The 14,803-nt window shown below is 40.4% G+C and overlaps 1 protein-coding gene and 1 long non-coding RNA gene across 2 annotated transcripts in view; both read left to right on the top strand.

The window, feature by feature from the left end:
• The window catches only part of rtn4rl1b (reticulon 4 receptor-like 1b), a 152,430-nt gene that overhangs the window by 23,378 nt on the left and 114,249 nt on the right, over positions 1-14,803 (top strand). The gene's annotated exons all lie outside the window — the stretch shown is intronic.
• The window catches only part of LOC146503519 (uncharacterized), a 35,401-nt gene continuing 20,598 nt past the window's right edge, over positions 1-14,803 (top strand). Inside the window, exon 1 of the long non-coding RNA XR_014877949.1 lies at positions 1-14,803. This exon is cut by the window's right edge and continues 18,839 nt beyond it. This is a non-coding gene — a long non-coding RNA (uncharacterized LOC146503519).

Consider the following 14,803-nt stretch of genomic DNA (forward strand, 5'->3'; position numbering starts at 1 on the left):
CATATATATATATATATACATATATATATATATATATATATATATATATATATATCCAGGCTGTGTAAAGATGCTCCAGAGACAATCCAGCACATAACAGCAGGGTGCAAGATGCTAGCAGGCAAGGCATACATGGAACGCCATAACCAAGTGGCCGGCATAGTGTACAGGAACATCTGTGCCGAGTATAACCTGGAAGTCCCGAGGTCAAAATGGGAGATGCCCCCAAGGGTGGTGGAGAATGACCGAGCTAAGTGGTAGACAAACAGAAGAAGACGGCCGTAGTGATCGATGTAGCGGTTCCGAATGACAGCAATATCAGGAAGAAGGAACACGAGAAGCTGGAGAAATACCAAGGGCTCAGAGAAGAGCTCGAGAGGATGTGGAGGGTGAAGGTAACGGTGGTCCCCGTGGTAATCGGAGCACTAGGTGCGGTGACTCCCAAGCTAGGCGAGTGGCTCCAGCAGATCCCGGGAATAACATCGGAGATCTTTGTCCAGAAGAGCGCAGTCCTGGGAACAGCTAAGATACTGCGCAGGACCCTCAAGCTATATCACTAATTGAAAATGTTCTGACACCGTTTGGTCATATTTTCTGGCTACTAATCCAAGACCACATAATGAAGACCACTGTACAAAAATAAAAAAAAACAAGTGGTCCTTAATGAGCCTACCCCCACACCACACACATTCCCCCATGCAGTCTTGCTTTTCTTATTTGTGACACTGCATATTACTGAGTTAGGTGTCTCACTGTATGTTTTTACAAATTGGCAGATGACCTCTCTGCTGCTGGGCAATTGCAGAAACCTTTAGTTTAAAATATCGCCTTTTAATAGGCAACATTTCATTGTTAACTATGGCCTATTCTTGCCCTGGAATAACACTGTTTAACACTGCATTTCTAAAAGGGGATTGAACGGGTTTTCAAATACAATTTTGGCAAAGCACAATTTTCACGCACATTTAGACACAGTATAAAAGCGAGTCCCTTTGGAGTATAAGTGGCTCCAACAATACAATATAAGCAAAGCCAAACACATTTTATCAGTATCATCGGAGAACTTTACATTGCCCGTTCCCTGTAGAAATCCTCTGTCTATGTTACTCGCAGGTAGTTGGAAGAATTCATAGAGGTGCCATCATATTATCACTGTGCAAAAACACTTTGAATCTATTTTTGAATCTGGCAGAACCTCCTGTGTTTAAAGTGTGCCTCTTCACAAAACAGATAAAAAGAGAGATGCTGTAAAAGCAGATGATAGGTAACATTTCTCCAGAGAGGGAAATCAAGCATAACCGTCATTTTCAGTCTTGCACTGGGTAGGGATATTAAAAACCTTTAGCTCTGTGAGATGAGTTGGGACTCTTTTGTGACTGGAATGCACAGTTGACTGGCACAAGAATAAATCTATTAGATATTTTTCCCTGACTCGCTAACGGTCAAAGTTGAATCAGCATTTTTGTGTTTTACTTTGACAAAAGTGGTTAATTACAGCTCTTAACGTTCTCCCTGAATTTAGAGTTTGACCCAACTAATCACAACGTAACACTCGAGGGCTGTGCGGCGCAAAATGGAGAAGGAAGCAGGGATGTGTCACCCAAAACTGTGGATGGAGTGTGAGAGACACTAGAATAATGTGGCCTGATGCTGCAGCCTCCTCAAATGGCCTGGTCAGTTGTCTCTACTGTGATATATGTGAGATCAAGTGCCCCCTCACAGCTGATAATATGACAAGAAGGAAGTCTGATGAAGAAAGGACGAAACTCTTATGCTGGTGTGTTACCATGACAACAACCATCAAGTGCGCTGTCAGTTGCATGTGTGCAAGGTAAAATACAGTAACTTAACAATTTTGTCTCTTCAAATTGTGTATCTGACTCACACAAGGCACCAAGTTATGCAATCGGGTTGCTAGAGCATTATAATTTCCCCAAAGTCTTCTACGGCAACCTCAGACAACCCCAAAATAAACAAATGAGGACTCGAACACAACTTAAGCTAGCTAAAAACATTTGATTTCATGATATAAGTGGATTATTTTATCACTCTGTGTCTAAAGAGCTTCTGTGAGCTATGTTTTGTTTTTAGCTAAAGCTTGAACACATATTAATGAATTGTTCGCATTACACAACAATGCAAGTTGCACACTCTTTTACCTTAAGTTACAGAATAATAAAGTCCTCTCAGTTTGAATATACTTTTGTCAGGTTTTGACAAAAGTATAAATTTAGTTCTAGATTCTTTAGCCTACTGGTTCTGTTTCCCACCCTACATCAGGTTTTAGACACTTTTCGTAACTCAGGAAAAATGTTCACACAACACAAACCCAACAGAGTTGATGAGTTGTTTTCCCCTCCAGTGGAGGAAGAACTTGACTTTCTGTCTGTTCTACCAAAGCTGCTGAAGAGATCTTACAATACTCTAAGGAGCTTGGAAAGAAAAGCATCTGGACTTCTTTAAGTTGCTTGAAGATGTTTCACCTCTCATCCGAGAAGCTTCTTCAGTTCTGAGGTCAAACGGTGGAGAGTCCCAGATTTAAGCTCTGTGGGAGTAACCCACCGAGAGGGACAATGGACCCCCTAATAATCCTCTACCTAATCACGTGAGCCAAGGTGTGAAAATGGGTGTGGGTCACAATCAGACAAGGTTTTGGGTGAGCTCATTGTGAAACCTGGCTCCACCCTATCATTTGATTTCCTGAGGTCAGATGGCCCAGGATGTGAGTGGGCGTTAAAGCGTCCGGGAAGGGATCTCAAAACTGGATTATAGATGGCAGACAGTTGTCGTAAACCACCACCTCTGTTCAAAGATGGTCGCTCACAGTGGACATAAATGGCTTCTTTCACTCCTCTTTCAAACCATCTGTCCTCTCTGTCCAAAATGTGAACATTGGCATCCTCGAAAGAGTGACCTTTGTCCTTTAGATGCAGATGGACTGCCGAGTCTTGTCCCATGGAGGTGGCTCCATTGTCCACTGCCCCTCTCGGTGGGTTACTCCCACAGAGCTTAAATCTGGGACTCTCCACCATTTGACCCTAGAACTGAAGAAGCTTCTTGGATGAGAGGTGAAACGTCTTCAAGCAACTTAAAGAAGTCCAGACGCTTTTCTTTCCAAGCTCCTTAGACTACGAGGACCTGGATGACTGAGAACCTTCACAGACATCTTACCATACAGTAGCAGCAACCCCACTCGAGATGTGGTTGTCTGCTTCCTCCCTGTTTAATTTGAATTGCATTGTTCAAGGTCTGAACTTGTCTGTTGATCCTGCTTTAATTTTACAATTTCTGTAGCCAACAATGAAAAAAAAATCTTGAAAAGTTTGCTATGAAAAATTGAAATGTTCTCCTGCCAACTGAAATGGTTTAATGGTTGACCCTGATGAGGTATTCGCTCTGTTGGATGTGACGGACCAGATGGCATATGTGGTGGCCTAGTCTTTGTCTGGCTGTAACGCCACAGGAGGTAATGTTTGGAGGATACCAGGAAGGAGAAAAAGGGTAGTGTCCATATTCAGGCATTGTGGATATGACACTTTCCAGCTGTGTTAAATAGACAGTCAGGGATTTATTAAAAGGAAGAGTGGTAGGCAGCTGAGACAAGCAAGACAAAAAAAATGTCTCCTTGTCTTTGTCAATTTTCTTTTTACTTTTAAGTACAATCTCAGGGTCATTTTAACAAGATAAAAACAGACATAAAGATTGTAAGCAGTCATCTCTATGTATAGTACAACTAAAGAATATCCTTAAGGGACATAGTTATAGATATTCTGTATAGAAGTTAAGATGAATGCAACAGCTAAGAGGTGGATATAGCCACTGTACTGTACCTGCAGTGGAGTGGAGTGCTTTAATATGCTATAATTGAATACAATTACCAAAACAGTTGCTACTAGTATGTTGACTTTTACTAAAAATAACTGATAGAGAGCCTAACTGTAGATCTTATTTTCTCTAAGGAGCATTAGTTGATTACCTTTAAGCAGGTATGTTTAAAGACTGTCTTACAAGGCAAAATAAATTTAAAACAGCAGGAAGCAGTGCAGGCAGAGTTAAAGTTAGCAAGGCAGTGACATCTCTCTATAAAGTGTCTTCATAAAGCATTTTCCTGTAATTATCTTCTGTCACGGTCTTTGCATTTAATGGAACCAAGCAACAACAACCTTCCTCCAACCTCACCCCACCCACCCACTGCTTGTAGCCTATTATTTTGCTGTGAATTTGTACAGTGTGTGCAAGGACACAGAAAATCAGTATTTCATGAATTAGAGGGCAGCCTATCGACTATCTAAAGTAGGAGAGACACAATGTTGCTTGTCAAAGTTTAATCAGACTGAACTGAACCGAGTCAGCAGCTCATAAGCATATCTGTCACCTATTTATGTCAAAATATATTGGAACAAATTTAAGCCTGACCACCTGAATTGCGGTGTAAGAGGACACGCTCTGCAGTGCTCTTTAAGAGCAATTTTATTTTTGGTGTCGTTAAATATATAATAATATATTATAATTAGTTATTGGCAGACTGCGTGGCACTTCAGTTCGTTACTGATACTGGGTGAGTAAGTAATGAAGATGTGCTAAAAGACGATATTAAAGAGTGGTGCTTTTTCTGTTGTCTAATCACTCCCTGCTTGTGTGTGAATGCACATCAAACACTGCCTTTTATTCTCTACATCCTCTCCTCCCATCTTGATTCACTCCTTCCTTTTCAACATGACAGCAAAGAAACAACAAGCGATTTTACCGAGCAAACCCTGAACCTGTTTACCCCTCAGTCCTCCAGGGCACTCCTACAGAGACTACAAAATTTCTGCTGATATATAGTTAGCATCCAAGCCATTCAGTTTAGAAATGTTGCCACTGCTCTCGTAAGAAGTGTGGGCAATAAGAGACCCACAACAGCTTGTGTGAAAAGGCCATACCAGTGTGGGTGATACATTACGGCTCCATATACTTTCCCCTCATGGAGTTCTGCCGTATGTGAATCTCTGTTTATGTATAGTAACATCTAGCAATAGCATCTAGATGATGTGCCCTTGTGAGCTATAGAGGAAGGAGACTGCACAGAAGTGAAATAAACCTGTGATAGCAAATTCATGATAGCAAATTCAGTCTGTTGTGGGGAAAACGTGGCCTCTTGTGACTCGGGGCAAACTAATAGGTTTTGAAGTATAAACAGAGTAAGGTTGGGAGCTGTTATGAGTGGTGGGACATCAGGGCAAAGATTGTCAAGAGGAAAGAAAAGCAATCATGACTTACATTAATAAGAAATGGCAGCGGCACTACAACAACAAAATAAACCTAGAATTGCAGCAACCATGTAAGTGTATGATATCAGCAGGAATAAGGGAAAAATAAACACGCAAAAAAACGTGTTTGTCAGAGCACGCTAGTGAGCGAACACATGATACCTGGGGCAAATGATGGCGGGTTTGCCGGCGTAACAAATGCAAGGACGCGCTGGCAGTTAAAACCCATGTTTTAAACAAATTGACACTCTTTTTTTTTATATGTGTAAATTTATTTTAATGCATTTTTATCTGACTGGTGGGATGTAATTTGCATCCATTACCAAAAGCGTTCCTTATAGCGTGCTCTTTTTCATTCCTCTTGCTTTATCTCACCCAATTTCCAACCTTTTCACACTGTCTGTTCTAAGTGTCTCACCAACCACATATTCAATATTCTAACATATAATTCACAATCCATTTCAGAATCAGACAATATGACACATGGGCTCGGACTATCGAGAGGTTTTGTGATGGAAAAACCTTTGCACAGTAATTTTCCTGCAATCGCAGGAAATCAGCCAGGTTGGGTGCACAGAAAAGCTCACTGCCACTGCTGTACTTGACCCAGCATCCAACGTGCTGTCTTTACATATTCTCTCTCTCTCCCCCCCCCCCCCTCCCATTTTCTTTAGAAATGTTATATTCTGAAAAATTGTCTGCACCGCGCTGACCCACCAGAGCCTTTGAACGCAGCCTTTCAAGAAGATGCACTCAGGAATACTTCCGTTTTGAAGCCTCATTCAAAAAGTGTCTGTCATTTCCATTATTACCTTAGAATATTGCAGTCTTCTGTAAAGTGTTCAGTGGTTTTCCTTGCATGGAGCCCCTAGATTTCTTTCTGAAAACTTGTGGTGTTGTTGATGGTACTTTGTTTTCAATTCTCTTGCTTTCATTGAACAAAGCTTGTTGTACCAGGGTGACAAATGGAGGTGTTCTTTCTGATAAGTCATGACACACTGCTTGTATAGATGCATAGTAGCCCCTCTTGGGAGCTTTATGTTTTGCACTGTTTTTGTGAGTAGCTGATTAGTTTCCATTCATCTTTTTTGTCACACTTGCTGGTTGGGTGCCAAAAACTACTCAGATAGGGTTAAAATGCACATGTCCACTGTTCACTTTGGGAGTCAGGGGCCTTCTCATTACTGTACATGCACTGGCTTGTTAAGTAACTGCCAGTAGAATGAAACTAACACAAAGGGAGTAAGCAAATCTGTATAAAGTCCTATGGGACATGTGATCTTTGGAAAATGCAGTATACAGTGCCTGCCCACCCCGACCCCTTGGGGATCCCCAGCTCCACTGGCTGAACTGCAGATCCAAAACATGGCAGAGACTCCACTATGTTTTACTGATGGTCGCAGACACTCAACACACACTATTTCTCACCTCATTTTGTCTGTACGTGTTGATGATGTCACTGGTTTTAGTCTGATCTTGTAAATATAGCATATGTCAGCCTTTTCTTCTCGCTTCTCTTCGTTAACAATGGCTTCTTGCCAGCGACCCTTTCACTGAGACTGTTTGTGATGAAGCTTCAACAAACAGCGAAAAATCCAAATACATCTCTCAGTTCAGTGTTGGGTCTTTGTGTGATTTTTTTCCCCCCTAATTCTTAACGACATGACTTTCACATGCTATTCGTCTCCTGTTGATAATTTTTTAGGCTTGTCACTCCCTTGTTTATCCTCCACTTGCTTGTTTCTTCAGATTTTTTGGCACACTGCGCACGATGCTGAGGTATGCCAAGTTGAGCCATGCCAACTAAAGAAATTGGAGTAAATGATATATTTTTGCGACAGGCAGCTAGTAACAAATAGGTTAAAGTTGATACAATTTGTTAAGTTATGTGCAGATACAACACTGGTGCATCCTTTAACTTTAATCTTTTTATATCTTGAATGACTCATATATCAGTGTTAGGTAGTCAAAAACAAAAGAAAAAAAAAGAAAAAGAAAAACCTTTCCTCTGAAAACATTTATCTAATAATGGTTAGGTACAAAAGCTAGAGTGGAAATGAGTGGAAAAAACAGCCAAAGGTCAAAAGAAAAACATCAAAAAGAGCTATTGCTCTAGAGCACTTTAACAGATTACCACACAGTCTGGCTCATTGGAAATAAAATATAAAAGAATGAGTCGACCTTTGCACAGTACTGTACATGTTTGTAGTTAACTTGCACAAAACAAACCAAAAGACTACATCACGCAACAAAGCAGATCCATTAGGAATCAGTTTTTGTGATCTGGTTCTGTAGATTAGGATTAAAACAACAATTAACGAGCAATGAGCACTTATGACAGCAGCAGACAGGCAATCAGCAGAAGGCACCAGATGGAGGAAAACACTGCAGTCATCATGAAATTCATTAATAACACTTTCACAATTATCCATGGCACATGATTAATGGCAGCAGAGTTGAAATTGTTTTGTGGCCAATGGTTTCACTAAAAAACACAAGTTGCCAGCAGCACACACGCACACGTACACGCACCGACGCGAGCCTGCTATGTATTACACTCACAGACTTTGACTGTTCACAAGATCATTTTCTCACCATCTTATGATAAATATGCCACTCAGTAATGCCTGTAGCTCTGCAACTCAATGCTTGCAATCTCAGCTGGTCCTGTTTTTTTGTTTTGTTTTGTTTTTTTCTCTGATATATCCTTTTTCCACAGATTTATCATTGTACTCTTCCAGCCACCCATCCCTTATGACACTAAGTGGAAGAATAATGAATCCTCTGCCCTGTTTTTGCCCCTTACATTCAAGCTCCATGGCAGCCGCTCATTTGCATTTTCTCTGTTGTTGTTTGAGGAAAGAAATTAATTTTAAGGAAAGCAATACACGTTCTCAGATTCTTTATCTGTGCTCAAGCGATTGAATGAGTCTGGAACCCAGCTGAGCTGACCTCGAGACACTCTTATATTTGTGTCTTCTTTACTCCACTCTCTCACCTGCTCTTTACTCTTTAAATGGCCTCTTCATCTCTAAACCTAGGAAGTAATACTTTGTCAGTCTTTCTGAGAGAAGCCTAGTTAAGTAAAAGGAAGGGGGAAAGAAGTAAACACACAAAAGGTTAAAAAAACCAATTAGTAATAATAATACATCGTGCTGGTGCCAATGAGTTCTTAGTTTAGAATATTAAGCCTGTTTTCCTCTTGAAGAGTGTTGATGTGTAAATGCTTCACATTCATTCTCTTAATGCTTTTTGTGAGTATTATATAACAGAAAAACAGACAAATCCAAGCTTGAATTTTAAGTAAGAGCAATGCAAGCTTTTGCTGTTAGTGAATCACAGTGTCCAAAGGAAATGCCTTGATTTTAAACCCCATTGTGCACATTGTTAAACCCACACTTTCATTAAAATAGGAGTGCTATGGTACAGACTGCCTTTAGGGGTTGAGGGTGTGGGATGAAGCTCAGCTCTTTGTAATAGTGGGATCTGTGGTGTGTAGACTGTGGATGGCTGCCTTCCCTGCAACAGGCATCATTGTTTTTTCCCTCTGAATGTGGTGCAAGTTTTCTTTTTCTTCCCCTCTTTCTATTTTTTCCTTTAATTCTCTTTATTTCGCCGTCTCCTTTTCTCTCCTTATATATCGCTATGCTATTAATAGAGAATTCAGCCTCTGGAGGATGTAAACAGGGTAGCATGGGAATAGAAGGAACAGTGGGTGTGTAAGGGTGAAAGTGAAGTGGTTGAAGAGACCAGTGCAAAGTGAAAAATGAGAGAGTTGAGAGTTGATGAAGTGAGGACAGTGAAAAGGACCATAGAGCTGGAATGAAGAGGAATAGCTGAGCTTAGCTTAAAAAAGGAGAAAAGCTACACAATGTTACACAGAAGAAACAAAAGAGACATAGATAAAGTGGAGTTAAAGCGTGTCATACGGGGGTGGGGGGGACAAAACAAGAGAACGAGAGTGAGGGAGAGGGGACACGTGAGAACTCTAAATCCATTTTCAGTTGTGTGCTGGCAGGCAAAAAGGAAAAAACAATGAATTCAGGTGGGACCTGTTTGTGAGGACAGACCAGCCCCAGTCTCCAGTGTCATTCTGTAACTTTAAGCATTTTGTTTTGGGCCCCTGATGTTTGTATTTAGAGTGACACGTTCAAAAACATGTGGTTAGATTGGAAAATTTACAGAGACTACCCTTTTTTCCTTTGATGCCTTATTTTCATGGCTTTCTGTTGGAGTGTAAGTAAGTGTGACATGTGTTTCTATCAGCCTTCTCTGCATTCAGTGTTTTTGCTTTTCTGTCACCTAAATAGAAACCCTTTTTACAGTATTTCATCTTCTTTTTATTATTATTTATCAGACACTCATTCAGCTTTTTCCTCGTTTCTTCAAATTGAAAATGTGCACAAAACCAAGCTGATGGAAACATCTGATCTTGTTATTATTATCTGAGTGTTGTCAGGTTTCACAATTTCAGTAGTGATTTTAGAGCCATCAGTGTTTGGGGTCCATTTTCCAAATGGAGAGATTTAAGCACATCAGCAGCCTTAACAAAAAAAAAAAAAAAAAAAAAAAAAAAAAAAAAAAAAGCTCCTCCACTGCTCAATTTCACGGCATTCGAACACTTGGGTCTGCAGGTAATTGAAAATAGCCTGTTGTTTGACGAGCTATAAAACTATTCACAGTCATTACCCAGCCAATGAAAAGCATGTTTTCCCAATTAGGCTGCTGATAATAAAGTCACCTGGCTTGAGGTTCAGATTTCTTTGTGGTACTGAGGAAGGCAGGCAGGCCACATGTGAAGGCAGTGATTGTAGTCTGACCTCAGAGCCTTTGCTTCTCTCTGGGGCCACAGCTCCCACTGGGCCTTAATTACAACTGCGTGCAGCTCTCAAACATTACCATATCTGATTCCAGATTAAACCACCTTGACACCCCTAATTGAAATGAGAATAGACTTTCTGTGAAAATGCGCCTGGCTTAGGCTGACTGATGGTAATACCAGAAAATCACAATGGATATATGAATTAAACTGGTGATTGTAGACCTGAGATGCTTATTCTAGATGCCACAGTAGCTTAACCAATTACCTGCCGCATGTACGGTGGATCGTATCATGATAACCTGGAGTCCCACAGCTAGAGTTTGTAGGTAAGCAACACAAAGAGAAGATAGAAGAGGTTACTGTGCAATTTTCTCTGTTAGAAACTCCAGCTGGGTGTGGGCACATCTGTGGTCAGTTAGCAGTGCTGTTTGTCTCATCAGACTGGCTCACAACAGGCACTTATTGGCAGTTTCGACCTTGTTGAGGTTTTTCTCCCTTAGTTGTTGACTATGCAAACCTTTCAGTGGGTGGATTCCTCCATCTTCCACCTTTTATTTCACAACAGTGAGACGTGACTCAGCTGTGTCACAGTTGGATCAGTTGTGGAGATCCTGTGCTGAATAAAAAAAGACAGACAATGTCAACATGCAGCCTGGTACAAATTGCTTTACTTCCGATCTTTGCATTTGAATGTGTGTTGGACCACCAGGTTTTTTCTGAGCTGCAAATCCACCCCTGCACTTGATTGGCTATCGATGACATGCTACATAGTATGTAGCTGAGATTTATTGTTTGCTTTTGAATAGTAGCAGCAGATGAAATAAATATATTCTTCTTCTACAGAGTGTAAGTCTTCTATTGTCATCCTTCCACTTTTAAATGACCTTGAAGAGGTTCGGAGCTCTTGGACATAGAACCTCATCTACAGCGAGTTTATTTTATATGCAATGCAAAATATTAATATAAAACATTCTTTAGTGCCTAAGACCATCATTGTAAATGTGAGGTACTGTTAGAAAACCTACAGCACTATGCTACCTGTGCGTTTCACATAATTTACCATAGTGATGTGTTCCTGGCACGACTGTGGAAGTGTGCAACTGTGACAAGTAAAATAAGGTATTTCAGCTTTAGCAGCAGACTCTTCTGGCCTCCCACACCTCTTTTTTCTCAGGCTTTGTGTCGTTAGCTTGGTTGTCCTTCAAATGAAATCAACATTCTTGAATCGTGACATTTAAAAGAAAAAATAGAAATCTTCTTATTCATTGTTGTAAAAATAGAAATAAAAAAAGCATCCAGGGTCTTTTTTCATCAATTTTAGCCATGTGGTTCTTTAACCATAATATTTTTGTGCTTATTTTCCCTAAATTGTGACTAAAATTAACTTTGTAAATCCTATTCTTCATGGATATTAGTTATTCTCATTTTTTATTCATGCAAAACATCCATTTCAGAATGCTATATTGAGTTAGTATTGAAGGTTTGCCCTGTATTAGCGCACAGCATTATTTTGCTAAATTAGTAAAGGCCTCATGTTGCACAGCACTTTGCTCTTACCTCTAGTTCCCTTTTGTATTGAGTTAAGATGGCTTGTGAAATGCTTTAACACCGTAGGAAAGACTGAGTATGCCTGTTCATTAAGAGATGAACTAGCTACCTAGGGAAAATATGGTGAATGGAAGAAATCCAAGATATTCATATGCAAATTACTGAATCCTTTTAGCCATGCACACTGGTTGAGCAGTTGTGGCTCTGTCTTCCACTAATCACCAGTTAAAAATACTTTGTCGGTTTGGAGAAGATACTTTTTAAACTTTCACAAATTACAATCGACCGAATTGTACATTTTGAAAGGCCAGTTCGTCTGTATCTGAATAAAAGTAAAACTGACTCTGACTGGAAACGTTTCTCACATTCAGAACTTACATTAAAGAATATTTTTGCCTTGCAGAGTGAATGTGCAGCAGTGGGTGTGTTTTGGCCGAGGCTTCCAGTGTGTCTACTCAAAAAACTAATGAAAAACTTAAATAAAATGCCCTACCCTTTCTAATGGCACAGTGAATGAGTATTCAAAGAGAAAAATAGAATAAGGAGAGCAAAAGATGATCCCTATTAAAATGAGATTTAAAACCACGAACCAATGACAAACACAGAAAAAAAGTGAAGCTGGTGAAATAGTCACTGTTGAAACCGGCGCACACAGATTCTGACAGTAATTAATGTACTTTTGGATTGCAAATGGTTTGCCTGCTCCTGCATTAACCTTCGTCAAGGCGGACACTGTACTAATCTCTTCTCCTCTCTGACATTCAGGCTGCTCCTGATGAATATAAGACACTGAGCTTGTTAGTCGGGCATAGACTGACAAGAGGGGGTCCATCCTCAGCCCTTTACTGCTCCACCCTTGTGCCACTGCTTCTATACTAACGCAGTAATTGAACAGCTAACACTGTCTCATTTGTACTAGGAGAAAGCAGGTAGTGGGGAAGTGTCGGCAGACCCCAGTGCATTGAGCTAAATGCAACCTAACAGTAAATTAAGTGATCCAGTAACTGTGAACTGAGTTTGTCTAAGTGATTGTTCAGACACAGAGCAAATGGACAAATGGAGGCAATTCAGGCTGGGCAGTTTGTGTTAATTCACCCTAAACAAAGGTAATGTGCTCACTGTAAAGACAATAGCTCTACCTGCTAACCATCCCACACATTGAGTGTGCATTGAGTGACACCATCTGATCTTTTTCATTTCTTTCTATCGTGTTTTTGTACATTATTTGTTGACATTGTGACATATAAGTATCCATCTTAATTCGACCTACTAGGTTTGACCTACTAGGCTGAATTCACAGATTTATATAATCCGTCTCACCGTTGAAATTCACTGCACATTCATGCTGGACACACCTAAATACAAAACAAAGACCAAAAAATTCCCACTTTGACCAATTCACCTGAATTTTACAACATTTTTCCCTACTATAAACCTCTCCCCAGAAAAGACGTTTCTATTCCCATTGCACCATGTTGTACTTTTGTAGTTCAACCCTGTATCCTGTAAAGTACAGCGGTGTTTGCTTGAAATGTCTCTCTGCATCTCTATTTTTCTTCCTATTTTGTTTTTTTAAATCTTATTTTCTTCACATCGAACCTTACCAGCCCGATTTCACTTCCACTTTGTCCCATACTGACACTTGCTCAGGAACCTTAAGTGTTGCATTTTAAAGCACCGCATATCCCTTTGGTAGCATCATTTTGTCTTCATGCAGGATAGTTTAATTGATTTCAATAGATCCCTAAAAAAAACAGAAGCTAAGAACACACAGCAAGTAAACTCTGCCAGTGTCTCTGAATGCATCACTGGAGGAAATGGTGGAGAAACTTGTTACACAAATGGGCAAAATACTGAATTTCGCATTGCTCCTGAGAGCAAGCGAGCACTTTGCATGGCAGTCAATAATGTGTGACTGTGTGTGTGTGTAAAGGGCTTTGTTGAACTGAAAAAAGCTAAAAAGCGCCATATGTGAGTTCAGAACAGCTTATATTTTTTAAACCTAACCAAGTAGTTTTTAGTGCCTAGTCTTTTTGGTGCCCAAACAAAACAGCAGCAGAAAACGAAGAGTCTAAAAGCACAAGTCCCAGGTGGGACTGCTGTGTTCGCATTAGAAGTTCAGTGATTTATTGCATCCGTCACACCACCTACTTTCTTATGTGTGCTTTTTGTCAGTTGTTATTCATTATCAGCCACAAAAAAAAAGGTATTCTGGACCAGTATACTGCATGTTGAATAATCACACTAAATAGGTACTCGGTGTGTTAAAATGTGAGTGGAAAGAGTCCTGACCATGCATCAGTATGTGACAAGTACAGGGAGAGAATGTGTTGTACCTTTTCATAAAAAAAATCTATTTTTTTAAGGGTTGTTCAGCAGTTGTTGGGATGCTTGTGGATATAGGTGTGTTGATGAGAACAAAAATATTCACTTGTATCTCTCTGTGTGTATCAAGCACACAGATACTGTGTGTATCTGTGTGTCAAGAAAAACTTCTTTCCCCCTTTTTTATGCCTACTTTTGGGAAAGATCCATCCATTCGCCAACCCCTTGGAGCAATCAACGTGGCAAAAGTGCTTCAGGACTCACTTCCAGAAAATCTATTTTCCTTTAAGAAGAGGTTGATGTGGCCTATGCATGTAAATACAACAATATGTGTGGATAAGGGAGGGGAAGGGGAGAGAGCTAGGCACATCATTGGATTAGGGAGGGAGAGAAATGTTGAGAGGGATAACAGGGAAGAGAAGCATCAGTGAGAGAGAGCCCTTTCATCTCTTTCTGACGTCTTCAAAGACAATGAGCCTCTCCCACTGCACTCTCTGTTGACATTAACACATGCACACGCGAGCACACACTATGTCAAACATCTGAAAGCGCACACACACACAGTGCGGATACAGATGTATCTCTCCTCGTCTGCAAGCTACGTTACCACATGTCCTCTGCGTGCGTGAGTATCGCAGGTGACGCTGTAATTAACCCAAAGAGTCGTCACACTGTTGCTCTCCCGCAAGTGTTCACAAAGATCTGTATGGCCGCACACGAGTGCAAGCAGTTGGCTTACAAGTGGCGAAGATTGTTAACGTACGTGTCAGAGTCTCTCTTTCACTCTCTGTCACTCCAGCGCTAACTTCATTGATGGGCGAGTACATCAAAAGAGGAGATGTTTTGAAATAAACTC

This window comes from Neolamprologus multifasciatus, chromosome 14 (assembly GCF_963576455.1).
Source record: "Neolamprologus multifasciatus chromosome 14, fNeoMul1.2, whole genome shotgun sequence".
Classification (NCBI taxonomy): domain Eukaryota; kingdom Metazoa; phylum Chordata; class Actinopteri; order Cichliformes; family Cichlidae; genus Neolamprologus; species Neolamprologus multifasciatus.